General features: G+C 36.8%; 1 protein-coding gene across 6 annotated transcripts in view; it reads left to right on the top strand.

Moving 5' to 3' along the window:
• The window catches only part of PALLD (palladin, cytoskeletal associated protein), a 543,092-nt gene that overhangs the window by 249,354 nt on the left and 283,210 nt on the right, over nt 1-10,528 (top strand). The window lies entirely within an intron of this gene.

Genomic DNA, 10,528 nt, shown 5'->3' with positions numbered 1-10,528 from the left:
TGTGTGTGTGTGTGTGTGTGTGTGTGTGTGTGTGTGTGTGTGTGTGTAGGGGGAAAGCTGTTGTTTTTCCACAGCTGTCTCTTTACCTTGTTCTCTTCCTCAAACTTCAAGGTTTATTATAGACAATGCAGTTCAGATGTATTGTTACAGTAGGTGCCTGAAATGCTAACATCTTAGCATTGTGTTTTTTTAAAAATCACAGTCTCCACTGATCATTATTGCATGCTAAGTAATAGCCTTAGGAAAAAGCTGGAATCAATCCATTTTCTTGTCCCAAAACCCAACTAGAGCATGTCTTCCACTATGTGTCAGTCACCACATCAAGTTCTGCTGCTACTTTATGAAAGTATATAAATATACAGAGCTTTAGATTGTGGCATTGCAAAACTCTGTTTTCTACTATATGGAACTAATCGCTGGGGCACTCTCTACTCCATGATCCATGATCTAATATGGAAATCCTACAAGGAGTGAAGTCATATAGGCATCTTTTATATAAAGTTTGTAATGGCTTTTAAATGAACTCTTAAAGTTTGATAAATTCCAGAGTAAAAGCCAAATACTCCCTTTGCACCCTAGGGGATTATTTTAATGGGAAAGGGGAAGGAGAGAGAATTGGCTAGAATTTTATGTCCTTTTGTTGTCTATGTATGAAAAAAAAAACTAAAATGTTTGGCCTGAGAGAACTGCTACTGGAACTAATTAAGCCCACTCTTGATATTGTTTTTTAGATTCTTAACAGACCCATGTGTTTACTTTTTTCATGAAATTATTATCCTTTGTAGCTATCTCTGTTTTGTAGGTGTTCTGGGAATAATTGTTGATGATGTATGACCTTGGCTCAAAAATTTCAAAGCAACAATCAGTTGGTAAACTCAAATTACTCATTTAAAATTTAAACCTTAGTTTCAATAGGTGTGATTGTTTTGAAATAAAAACAATTGGGGCGGCCAGGTAGCACAGCAAGTAAGAGCACCGGCTCCAGTGTTGGTACGACCTGGAGATCGAATCCCAGGCTCAGACACTCAGCACCACACCCAGAAATAACTGACCGTGTAACCTTGAGCAAGTTACTTAACCCTGATTGCTTAAAAAAAAAAAATAAATGAATAAATAAAAACAATCTAAAAAATGGGTTAGAAATAGTAGATTTAAGAGAGAAGAGAAAAATGCCCTAACAATAACTAATGATTCTGGATAGTATAGTTGTATAAATCTGAACGAGTGACATGAAGAATCTTAATAAATAGACATTTGTGAGGTTTCAGTGGAGTGACACAATGCTGTGTCCTAATCAGCAAGTTTTTATTAAGTGCCTACTGTGTGCCAAGAATTGTGATACAATTGCATATAACCAATCTCTATTTGCAATCAGCTGATATTCAAATGTGATTAAGCCCTTTCTTTTCAACATTTTAATCAGGATGAAGATATAAATGTTATAGGTTTTTCAGACTTGTAGAAGATGCCAAATAGAGCAGTAGACATAATATATCAGATTACAGAATTGGACTGCAAAAAAAATTATTGACAATGATAGACTGAATCCAGTAAGATGACATTAATACAGATGAACATAATTGTATACTTAGATTTTTAAAAAGAATAAAAAAGTTTAAGATGGGGAAAGCATGACTAGGTAAAAATTCATGTCAAAAAGAAATGGTGATTTTAGTGGACTGGAAGTTCAGTGTGAGTCAGGAGCAAGACTGAAAACCTGGCAGCCAGAAAAGTTAATGCATTTCTAGGTTGCATCAGTAAAAGCATCATATCCAGAATGAAGGAAGTTATAGCACTGATGCCAAGATCAGGCCACATCTGGAATGTTGTGCATGGGTCTGGTTGCCACATTTTAAGACCATTGATAAGCAAAAGATCATGCGAAGGAAGGCAACCAGGATAGCAAGTGGACTCAAAAACATACCATATGAGAAGCAGCTAAAAGAACTGAAAATATTTAGATTAGAAAAGAGAAAAATTAACTGTTTTGTAACTATTTGTAAGTTTTTGAAAGACTGTCAGATGAAAGAGGGTCTAAATTTATTATACTTGGCCCAAGATGCCTCAGAACTAGAAACATTGAGGGAGACTTTGTAAGGAACCAAATTAGGGTCCAGAAAAGGAAAAACTTCCTGTCTATTATAGCTCTCCCAAAATAAAGTGGACTACCTTAGAAGTTGTGGGTTCTTTTTGACAGAAGGTTTTAAAGCAGACCCTGGTCAGGAATGTTGGAGAAAGAATTTTCCATAGAGGTACAGAGTCAACCAGAAAGCCCCTGAGATCTCTGTCTGCTCTAAGACTGTATGGCAATTTATAGATGACTATAACAGAGAGAACTTCACACCAAAAGGGACACCTGCTCATGTCCACGGTCTTGGATGTTCTTTCAACAAAAGTTTTCTGAAACTTCTGGCACTGCATTTTGAAAGTGGCTCTCTTGATGTATTTCAGCTCCCAACAGCACAGAAGGTATCAGTAGCCTGCCTTTCAGAAACCGTTTCCCTATAAGGAACTGCTTTCAGTATGAAGTTACACAGTAATGCAGAAAAAGACATATCATAAAAGGCTTGCAAGCAATACCTTTTGAGTAATTTATAAAGTAATTTCTCATGTGTCTCTCATATCTTCTTTTGTTCTTCTTTCCACTCCAACTGCAATCACCCAAGTTCCAGCCTTTGACTTTTATAATGACTTCCTAACTAGTTCTATGAGTAAACTCTCTCCTCTTTAGTCCATCTTTTACCCCACTGACTAAAAAACCCTCTTAATGTACTGTAGGGCTCACTCTAAGTGGTTTCTTATGCCAGCTCTAAAATGATTCGCAAGACCATGGAAGTGTGACTTGAATTTGTAGGCCAGGCGAGATCATCAATGTAATCCATTTGTTGATACCATGAGCAAGGTTTTTATAGAGTAATGAGACAAAGAAGGTAACTATAGATGACTAGGCTTTCTAATACTGCTTTGTTCAGTTTCAAAATGCCAGACAGTGATGTCAAGTAGGCCTTGACAGTTATCATGTCCTTGATATTTCCAAGCCATAAAAATAGTATCTAAAATGTATTAGTGAGCTAACACCTTCTGCCTAATATCCCAGAACAGCAAAGCCTTGGATCTCAGGATATCAGGCAGGCTCTGATTTACAGCCGCATCACAGAGAAAACCAGGACTGGACAGTATGGACTAGTTGCATCACTGGAAAACCCAGAGCTAACTTATCAAGGACCAGCCTGCTTCCTGAATCAGATGTTTTGGTTCCCTTCAGTGTACAACTGATCACAATAACTTCTTGGTTCCCCTTACCTACTGGGAGGAAAAAGTATAAACTGCTGATTCTGATATTTGAGACTCTTCAGAATTTGGAGGGTCTAACTCTCCAGCCTCATTGCCTACCATTCTTCTTCATAGATTCTATATTCCAGCCAAATGGGATTAATTCTCCATCCACCATTCTCCTGCCATTGTCTCTTCTCTCAGAACCTTTACTTATGCTTTCATACCTAGAAAAGATTCCTTCCCCTACCCACCCAATCCATTTATTAAATGTCTCACTTTTTCTGAAAGGTCCAAGTCTCCCAACTTCTCTTCCCCCTATTTCTCTGACACCTTCCTTACCTCTATTCCTGCCTCAGCTGGAAGTTGATCTTTTCCATCTCTAATTTCTCTTTACCTGGGCTTTTCCCTTCAACCTGTCCCTTTCTTCCTATATTCCAGGGATTTGTATTTATCTTTCCCTCTCTTTGATCATAAGCTCATTTATGAACCTTGTCAAGATCTATTTCATATCTGTCCTTGAATTTTCAATCAACAAAGTAAAGCTGCCCTAGTCATTTATTTACATAGGTACAGGATAAATGTTTGTTGACTTGGATTGAATTATTGAATTCTAGATCTCCTTTCCCATGTTCTATATTTTCTTACTTAAGTGTTTTATTCTATTTGGTCTGAAAATATTTCAGAGAGAATTATTTCTTTATTTTCCATTTAAGTTACAGCAATAATAATCTCTGTGAATAGCAATATATGGTGCTAGAAATATTTGAGGCATTTTTTTGCACACTAAATATAATCCATAGGGACTTAGATACAAAGTGCCTCACTCTGACTTTAGTTAACACCCATATGTAATTTTTTAGCACACTTTTCCAAATTAGTACTCCTTATTTTATGGTGAATTACTTAATGCTTTTAAAGGTGCTTTTAAAAATAAGGAAGTACAGTATTGAATTCAGTGATAAGAATGCCACATTAATCAATTATCAAACATTTATTAAGTGTCTCCTGTATTCTGGGGTACTAGAGCAAGGCACTGGAGATATAAAGACAAAAATTAAATAGTCCTTGCCAAAGTTAAGTAATTTACATTCTAATGGTGGAGATACCATGTTTATATAAGAAGAAAATCCATGACAAGAAAAAAAGTTAAACAAAGGGCTGTTGATACACATTATGACATGTCAAATGTTGCACGTGATCTTCAGAATAACCCAGATATTAATACAAATTTTCATTTAAGAAATATCCCCAACACACTGTACAAAACTGAAGAAATATTTTAATACATAGTCAAATGTTTTCTTCCCCTACTCTTGTCAACCAAAAACACAAAATGAAAAAGTCATTAATGTGTCTCTTTTATTTGAATCATCTGATAGATATGTCCAGTGTGGCATTCCGTGTTTTAGGGAGTAGAATATTGTCTGAATTTAACCAACTAATACATTTCTAAGACTAGGACCCCTGGTAAGTTATATCCTAGATACATGGAGAAAAGACTGACAGATGGGGAATTAGGAAAGCCTGGGCCAATGTTATTTTCAAAAAATTAAAATGTAGACAGCTTCAAGAATTACATAAAAGATTCACCATTAGTAACATATTGTGTGTCTTCAAATTCTTTCTCTCCCTTCTTTCCCCTTCCCTCCCTCCACCTCTCCGCTCTGTTTCTCCTCTTCTCTCCCTGTCTCACTCTCTCTCTCCCTCCAGTCTAGTGTACAGATTATTATAAACTTCTAGATATTCTAATTATTCCTTGACTGGAATTCACTGGTACCATGATGATCCTATAGGTTAACAAATGTGGGTGAAAGAAAGCAACAGCCAAGTTTGTCCCCATGAGCTCATGAAGTCTTGATATGATGTTGAAACAGGTTTTTCTTGTCACTGCTGTATTTTATCTGTCTAATGGGTTTTACACTCCCTTCTTGTCTAGACGGAAGTCAGCTTGCATCACAAATCTTTCCAACTGTTTTGTGAATTAATAGCTAGTTGGCTTACTTGAGTCCAACATCAATTTGTCAGATTACCTGCTCTGTGCTGCTGCCTTAACATTATAGTTTCATACTGATTGAATCCTTCAAAGAACAGTTTGCTCAGAGGGAGGAATAAGGCAAGTTTTCCACTTGCCAGCTGTTGATGGCTTGGCTATTACTCAGATGTCTGGATACAGACACAAACAGTATAGAATTACTACATTGCCACTGTCTAAGGGCATGAAAGAAGAAAAATGTCAAAAGTAACTTTTCCTAGTGCCTTTGAGGGAGGATTGCATTCCAGACATAGGGGTTGGGGACCACCTGTGCAAAGCCCATGGAGGTGGGACTGCATTGTCCCATGGGGGAACAACTTGTAGGACACTTGGACTGGAGCAGAACGTGCACAAAGGAAAATAAAATTAAATAAGACTGAAAAAGTAGAAAAGATCCAGATTGTGGAGAATCTCAGATGCTAGACTGAGCTGAGGATATAAAGTATGTACTGGTGCTTCACAACCCCAGAAGGAGTAATGGACACAACTGAATCTCCAGAAAGCCTTTGAATGACTTCCTTTCCACTTTCTACCTGACTAGGGTCATGGGGATTTCCATCAGGGGCTATACAGTTATCCCTTCCACATCATGAGGGTTAGGAGGACAGACCCTGTGACCTGGAAAATCCATGTAAAATTCTTTGACCTTCCCTTTATACCAGCGAAGTATGGATTATTATCATATTAAAAAATAAAATGTTGATAATATGCAGTAGTATACATATATTTTATGCATTTCTGAGTTTCTAAATTTTTTGCTGTGTTTTTTGGCATGTTGTCTGTGCCTTCCACAACACTCTCCAAAAATTCCCATTTAATTTCTTATGCTGACTCACCAAATATTGAAACTGCAATGCGGAAAGTCATGATGTGGAAGGGATAATTGCAGATGTCTATAAATGCAGCAATGAGATTATTTCATTTACTAAAAGTAAAAAGATAACTATATACAAGGGGTACCTTGTGTTTTTAAGTGATTTTAAGCTAATAAAGCTATTGTTTAATTTTTTAGTTATTAAAACTTAAAACCACACAGACTTTTGGGACATTTTATATGCAGAGGCAGCTAGGTGGCGCAGTGAATAGAGCACCAGCTCTGGAGTCAGGAGGATCTGAGTTCAAATCCAACCTCAGAAACATAACACAAAAGCTAGCCATGTGATCTTGAGCAAGTCACTTAACCCCAATTGCCCTCCAAAAAGCAAAAAAAAAAAAAAAAAAAGAATACTTGAGTTTAAATTTTAGCTCAGACGATGGCTATGTATGTAACCCTTTAGTAAGTCATTTGATCAAGAGTTATTGTAAGGATAAAGTGAGTTAATATTTGTAAAGCACTTTGAAAACCTTAAGGTATTACATAAATGCTACTTTTGTTGTGTACTTCTTCAGCTTTTCCTTTTTTGACAAATTTTTAGGTCCTCTTACTACGATAGTAATCCTCTTCTGAATATACTGTCGCTTTTCATTGTTCTTCTTAAAATGTACCCAGAATAGAACATGGTTCTCCAGATCAGACAATTGACTTCCCATGTTTTCATTCTAATTATACCTTAAGATTACACTCCCTTTTTAACATCCATATCACTCACATAGATAACTATTGTGGTCCACTAATGCACTCATCTTTCTCAACTGAACTGTTGCTAAGCTAGGCTCCTCCACTCTTTAATTTGTTTACCTGATTTTATTTTTAGTCTAAAAGTAGAATTTCGCATTCTACTTTTGTGACACATTCACAACATTGAAGTTTATCTTGCTGTACTGAACCCAGCACATTCTGTTTTCCTGACTCTGTGTTGGGAAAGAGAAGATTCTGATTCCAAGAGAGGCAACAGGACTTTAAGGATAGAGGCAATGGGATATAGTAGATACAATGCTACTAGGCTTGCAGTAAGGAAGGCCTGGGTTCCAGTCTTGCCTTTAACTTAACAACTATGCAACAAGCATAGTCAACCTCAGTGTTTTTCAATGAATTCCCTAGACTTTCTCTACTAAATCATAGGTTGGAATGAGAAATCTTTCATATATAGTTTTGAGGACAATACTAAGGACAATAATACATCATTTGAGGATGATAATACATCATTATTTAAGGGCCATGGGTAAATCTGTGGTTTTATCCATGTGGGGGAACTCCTTTTGTGGAAATTTCCTTTACCAATGCAGATCCAGAATTCTCTTTGTGATTCCTCTTCCCAGAAAATTGCTCAGAGGATAAAATTGCTGAGAGGATAAAAGACTTGCCCAGGATTATATTGTTGGGGTTTTAACCCTGATTAATGAGGCAAAACTCAGGACAAAGAGAATTAAAAGAGTTTTTTATAAGTATGCCAAATACATTGATGGACTGATCGATGAAGATCAGCAATGGCTTCAAGGTAGAGCCAGTTTTTATTCTGATAGGTCCACATCAACAAAAGAGGTTGGGTCTTTGCATCTCAGTTCCTCCTCAAGGTAGCTAGAGCATGACAATTTCCAGGTAGGGGAAGGTGAGAAAGCCAGTAATGCAAAAAGCTGCAGACTTGGTCTCACCTTCCCCAACACCGATTGATTGACAAGCAGGACTGGGAACAAAGGGTTACTGAATCAACATAACTTTCAATAATAAAGCCATTATGGATGAGAAGCAAAACTTAAGCCCAGAGTTCCTTGACTCCAAGGCTGTTTCTTTATAACAATATTGTTATTATTATTATTATTTATATCATTATTAATAATAATAACTAACATTTATGTGCCTGTAATGTGCCAAGAACAAAAACACTTTGTAATTATTATCTCATTTTATTCTAACAACCATTATAGGTAGATGCTATTATAATCACCATTTTACAGATGAGGAAACTGAGGCAGACAGGTTAAAGGACTTGCCCAAGATCACACAGCTAGTATCTGAGGTCAGATTTTAATCAGGCCTTCCCAATTCCATGCTCTATCTACTAGGCCACCTAGCTGCCCCTTTATCTAATATGCCAACTCTCCTTTATAGTTGCATACCAACACACAAAAACTAGGAATGAAGACATCTATAAAAATTCTTAATGTTACCTAAGAGACCCAGCAAGTTAAATGGTGTTCACATTCCTCAGAGTTACAAAAGAGTCAGTGAGCAAAATGCCTTTTGTTTTCATTCAATAAGGCATTAAATGTATTCCAGTCTTTAAATAGCATTTCAGAACTACCCTCCTAGAGACACTACTAGGGTTAAATATCTAGTAGATAATTGAAAAGAAACAGAAAAATGCTACAACAAAAATAAATAAATAAATGAGTTCCCCATTTGTAACTGTATCCCAGGACTGTGAGAAGCAGTGAACACTATTTACATTTGTAAATGTACCATTCACAGCTATTAAAATGCCTGTTTTTATTGGAGTCAGTTTTTCAGTCCAGATAATTAAGCCTTTCCGTCATTTTTCAGTTATGTCTGACTCTTCATGACCCCATTTGGGGTTTCCTTAGCAAAGATACCGGAGTGGTTTGCCATTTACTTCTTCAACTCATTTTACAGATAAGGAAATGGACGTAAATAGGGTTAAGTGACTTGCCCAGGGTCACACAGCTGTTTAAGGCCAAATTTGAATTAGGAAGATGAGTTTTCATGGCTTATGGCACTCCATCCTCTATACCACCCAGCTGCCCAATTAAACCTTATTTCCAACCACCACCCCCATTTGACAAAAGGAGTTATTTCCTTATTCCCACATATTCCTTAAAATTTATTTTGCAAAAGCTTAAATGTCTTTCTTGGAAGGAAATAATTCTCTCTTCTCATTTCCTGAGACTAGATAACCCATGATACCTCCACCTTTGGTGAAATGTGAACCTCAGGAATTGTATTAAAGTTTTATCATAAGAAAATTATGTCATTCTGTCCAGATGTCACTATAAATGTTGTTCCTGCCTTTTTTTTAATTTCAGCTCCCTTTCTGAGTACTGCCTCTGTGTAATGACCCTACAATAATAATGATGATAACGCATATTTGTACAGTGATTTGCTCTTTGCATACATACTTTCTGACTAACCTTCTTACCCACTAACTTACCTTCTGTGGACCTCGCTCCTGATCTGTAAAATGAAAAGTTTGAGCTAGATTCTGTGAGGTTCTTTTCTTTTTTTTCTGCCTTTTGTAGGGCAATTGGGGTTAAGTAACTTGCCCAAGGTTACAAGGCTAGTATTTTTGTGTGGTTGTTAAGTGTCTCAGGCTGGAACCCAACTCGGGTCCTCCCGACTCCAGGGCCGGAGCTTTACTCACTGCACCACCTAGCCGCCCTTTGAGGTTCTTTTCAGCTATAAGACTAGGATCTTATGACTTCCTTTGATCATCACAGTATCATCACCTCTATTTTGCAGATAAGGAACTGAGATTCAAGTAAGGCTTAGAAACCTGATACAAAAGTATGCCATACTTTATGCAGTAAGAAAAAAATAGTTTGTAAAGGGGATCTTAGTCCAATTTTAAGTGCAATGAAGAAGTTTTCTCTAAAGAAATCTTTATTTTAAATTATTTTGGAGAAAACAATCCTTAAATAGAGCAGTCACTATACTTGGTATTTCGTATATTTTTATACTTTAAGGGAGCTATTTAAAAAAACTTATATAGTGTTAATTAGGATCACTCACTTCTTCATTTAGCATTAGGGCTCTCTGTGTCAACTTGAGGAGTTTCTAAATAAGACGACTTAATCACTTTCTTATCTATTTCAATACCTACATTTGGTAGCAAAGTCTCTCCAAACAAGTGATTAGTCAGTAACCCATTTCTGCAATCTAGAAAAGGAGAAAGTCCATGCACATGACATATATGCAAAAGAGATTTATTAACAACTGGCTGGAGATGAGAGGAGGTGTTGAGATCCACCAGATCTATGTCCAGATTGGAGTGATAATAAAAAATGACAAGCGTCCCAAAGATGGTTTTCCAGCCTTCCCTTTTGTATAGAAAATGGCTTCTGTAGCAGCAAGCACCCCAAGCATGTCCTCAGGGTTTGCTGCTACCACAGGTTCTTGGATCCGCTTTGTTAAAGGAAAGCAACTCAAAATAGGTTAACAAGCTTACTTGAATCAGTCAGACATATATCGTTTACCTTGTTCAGGGGAAAAAGGTCAGCACCCCGAACTTCAAAATACACAGACAGAATTATCAAGACAGAAACAGATCAAGTAGACAGATTTCCAAACTGTCCAACCATTACATCCATACCCAGTCAACATCTGGG

Source organism: Petaurus breviceps, unplaced genomic scaffold, assembly GCF_028583685.1.
Source record: "Petaurus breviceps papuanus isolate PSGF00001 unplaced genomic scaffold, PetGlider_PUasm1.0 126, whole genome shotgun sequence".
NCBI lineage: Eukaryota > Metazoa > Chordata > Mammalia > Diprotodontia > Petauridae > Petaurus > Petaurus breviceps.
This window is presented reverse-complemented; position numbering and strand designations above follow the sequence as displayed.